The sequence below is a fragment of the Streptopelia decaocto genome (assembly GCF_964273445.1).
Source record: "Streptopelia decaocto genome assembly, contig: HAP1_SCAFFOLD_1805, whole genome shotgun sequence".
Lineage (NCBI taxonomy): Eukaryota > Metazoa > Chordata > Aves > Columbiformes > Columbidae > Streptopelia > Streptopelia decaocto.
In genome coordinates this window covers 15689-20282 of record NW_028117225.1, presented here as the reverse complement: position 1 = coordinate 20282, position 4594 = coordinate 15689, and positions in this window count along the sequence as shown.

The window sequence follows — 4594 nt, the reverse complement described above, 5'->3', positions numbered from 1 at the left end:
TGACTCCTGAAACAGCAACATATTGTCAGACATGATCTGTCTTCTGTCAGTGAGCAGTGTAATGCATGGACATTTTTCCTTTTGTTAAAGATAATTAAGACCCCTCTGAGGAGGAATACAGTGATCCAGTACAGCTTGAGGAAACATTGTGAATGAAACACATGCTTTACTGAGTGTAAGGTTCAGATTCCTAGGATACTTTCTTAGGCAGATTAACCTCTCCCTGCTGTTAATGGCGACAATTGTTTGCTTCTGTTTATTTGCTGAGGTCTAGAGAGAAACATAATGAAATCTAACCTTTCCATCAACAAATCGCCAAAATGCAGAATATGAAATGTGCTGTTTATCAGACTGAAGTTTGTTTAGCTCTATAGTGAGGACTGTTTTTTTTTTACCAATTTCTATAATACCATGGCTAATTGTCCATGTAAATAACTCCACAATTGTATTTCTCAATCATATTTAAATTATTTATTACCACATTCAACATGGAAAGCTAATTTCATATTAAACACCTCTTTTATATAGGTGGCAAAAGAGAGGTAGCCGTGGTGTGCAGGAGAGTATGTGCATCAAGGGAAGCTGGCTGAAGTATCAGAAACCTTACTGTTTTCCCATTGCACGTTAGATGTCATAAGGGGAGACTAATAAAGAAATGATATTTTTGTTTGTTTTTCCGAGATGGAATTTGAGTATGCGAGCTGTGATTGTTCCTCTTCTCTACCTTCTTACTGTTACTTTGGCTGTGATTGCTGCTCCTCAAAGCCTAAGAATAGGCGACCAGCGGGCACTTTGTACCCAAGCGCTTCTTTGTATTTCTGCTCTTTAACTTGGTCTTGTAAAAGATATCACCTCTTTCTAATCATGTCGTTTTGCATTTAGACCTCCATAGCCACAACACTGTTAATGATGAGTTCTATCTCCATCCTCCTTCAGACTGAATCTCCCTCATGATGTGGATATGTGAAGCTGACTTTAGATTCCTTTTGCTAGCTTTAGTTAACCTATTGTTGTGGCTTAACCCGAGCTAGCAATATAAGCACCATAGTCACTCGCTTACCCTTTTTCCCACTCCCAAATAGGGGAGAGAATCAAAAGGGAAGGGAGAAACACAGTTTAATAAAATAACAAAATACTAATACACTACTGGTAAATAAATATATATAAAATAGAAATAGAATATAAAATAAAAGATACTCAATACAATTGCTCACAAAGGAGCCAGTCCCAGGAAACAGCACCTGGTCCCAACAGCTGATCCCAGAGACAAGAGAGGAAGAAGGGAGAAAGGCCCAGAGGTCTCTGCAAAATGGCAGGATGGCAAAAGGCTGAACTAACGGAAGTCCTGAACAGAACACTCCCGACTCTGACAAAAAGAGCGAAGAAAGTGAAGAAGTCAAGAGAGAGACCGGAAGACCCCGACTCTCCTTAAATATGAAGCATGACTCTAATGGGATGGAATACTCTCACTGATCAGTCTGGATGGCAGTCAAGATCTGTCCCACCCATGCCCCCTTCCTCCATGCCTCACACCCGTGGGCAAAGCACTCAGAACGTCCTTGGCTCTCAGACCAGAGCAATTAAAAACATTAACTCTGTGCTGGGGTGTTATCTTCTTGTTCTCAAAATAAGTCCAAATAATGGCCATGCTAGCTATGAAAAAGAAAGTTTTCGAACTTCATGAAGAAAATTAACTCGTTTTCAGTCAAACCAGCACAGCTATGCCCAAGGCCTCCCATATTCAATAAACAGAACCCCTTTCTGGTTGAGGGCATTAAAAAATAAATGCCTTTTTAAAAATTTTAATTTAATTTAATTTAATTTAATTTAATTTAATTTAATTTAATTTAATTTTATTTTATTTTATTTTTATTTTATTTTAGATAATTTTGACTTACTGTAATACACATAGAAGAAATAGAAGACTGATCTTCCCTGAATATTCCTCACCAGGAGGATACAATAAGTTAATAATATTGATTAATAATTAGTATATTAATATTGAATAAATAATTTGCAATTAGTGTTTACTGTGTATATTCATCATACCCCTGGATATTCATCTGTAGAGAGGTTATGATTTTCTTGTGTTCATTCATCATGCAAACATATGCACTGGCATTTTTCCCTGTAATTAGAACTTGACCGGTGTGCCTATGAGGGTCCATGCATTGTGCTGAAAGTAAGTGCTTTGCTGATTAGTGGTGGGGGTGTATAAGAAATAACTTCCATGGATTCTTTTCCTTGAGGATATATGGAGACTGAGAAAGCCACAGAATCTGATGCCTTTTATAGATTGTCATCAACACAGTGGATAAGCAGGGTCAGAGATTCTTTATGTAAGAGTCAGCTCCCTAAGAGGTACTGTGCTTAGCAATACACGTGGTTTGTCCATTATAAGAGTTCTTAAATATGTGTTGATGTGTCTATTAATGAGACGTATTTATCGTCCAAATACAATGTTCATGTGACACATTTTCTCACTTTCGTACAAAGTCCCTCTTGGTTCTTCAATATAGCTAATGCTCTATGTGAGAGAGCAACTACAATGTACTAAATTCTGCCCAGGAGTGGATGATGAGAGAGTTGAGACTGCATCTGGAATATTGTGTCCAGTTCTGGGCCGCTCAGTTCAAGAAGGACAGGGAACTGCTGGAGAGGGTCCAGCGTAGGGCAACAAAGATGATTAAGGGAGTGGAACATCTCCCTGATGAAGAAAGGCTGAGGGAGCTGGGTGTCTTTAGTTTGGAGAAGAGGAGACTGAGGGGTGACCTTATTAATGTTTATAAATATATAAAGGGTGAGTGCCACGAGGATGGAGCCAGGCTCTTCTCAGTGGCAAACAATGATAGGACAAGGGGTAATGGGATCAAGCGGGAACACAAGAGGTTCCACTTAAATTTGAGAAAAAACTTCTTCTCAGTGATGGTGACAGAACACTGGAACAGGCTGCCCAGTGAGTTTGTGGAGTCTCCTTCTCTGGAGACATTCAAAACCCGCCTGGACATGTTCCTGTGCGACCTCACCTAGGCGTTCCTGCTCCAGCAGGGGGATTGGACTAGTTGATCTTTTGAGGTCCCTTCCAATCCCAAACATACTGTGATACTGTGATAATTGTGGACAGTGTTGCTTTTTCTCATTTGATTCACTTATTTGCTTGTCAGACATTCTTATCTTCCAAGGGCAACAAATCTCTAATCTTGCTCAAATTTTGCCAGGCTTGTCCTTGCTGTCACTAGGCAGTGTGCCCCATGGTACTAAGTATGGTCACTATGTGTAAGAAGGAGCTTTATTCAGTACCAATATAGAATCTGTATTATTGGAGTCACCAACCTGCAAGAAGCCCATAGGTAAGGCCTTGACAACTTGTACCATTTGCTAAGATATGATGATACAAAGGTGTGCCACAGCTGTATTTGTGCTGTATAGATATGCTATGTCATCAAAGCTTCTTAATAGTCTGTAAAAGAGGTACTGGTGGGATTTTTCTGCACAGACAGTGAGAGGATTGTGCCTAGTTGCACTGGTTTGAAATGTTTGTCAGAGTTTGTCAAATTCCTCTTTATGTCCAGAGCCATTTTGGATTGGAGTGTATTTTGCACATGTAATTGCCAAACTATTATTCAGTCATGATCTTATACTCTACGTAGAATGGTACACAATATGAGGATATAAACTAAAATAATAATTAAAAAATGTTCTTGTTACTGCCTATTCTAGCTTGCTTGCTTCTAAGTAACACTCAGTACTAATAATTTTACTTGGAAGAATGAGCTACTTCTTCTCCAATCGAGGACAACAATATTGTGTTTTAGTTAATACTTCTCCCAAATCTGCCTACAAAGCCTGCTAGTAATGTGTAAAAGCAGCTGTGGTCTCTTCCTCTTGCATGGCCAGTTTATTATACTGTGTATGAGTCATCTTTGTTGATGCCCTTTGAGGACTGTTTCCCAAGTTAGATTTCAACAATCAAATCACTCGATACTCAGTTCTGTTTGCTGGATCTTAATGTTTGTGCAATTTTTCATGCAAGAAGTGATTCGTATTGTTCCTACAAGGCTATGAAACATTTTATTTAACTGTGTCAGTTTATATTGTGCTTCCAGATCTTCAACTTTTGTTTCCAGAGCAGTATATTCATCAAGCCACTGTTTTTTCTCAACATAGCAAAGGTTATAATTCCGTTCTTAGGGCCTTCCACTAAATTAATTAAATTATTCCAATTTTTTTTAATTACTTCATTTTAGAGTGGGCTTTTCCTAATAAGTAACTATTTAAATCCCACTTTTCAGTAGAGGAATAGATGGAAGACAACATTAACACCAATCCCGCTGAACCATGACTTAAATGGGAAGAGACATAGCAGAAGAATCAGGCAGGACAAACACAATCTGTAAGCAAACATGATGGTGGAGAGGCTAAGGAGAAAAAGCCTTTCATGTTAACTCTTACAGGATTATAATGAGATCTTACAGAATCTCTATGTGGTCCTCAGCTTTGTTTTCCTTCCTCATCACACTCCTCAGATTTCTATTGTTTCTCACTTCCTTTCACCCTGTTTTTCATGCACTTGTCTTTTCTGCACTTATCATTT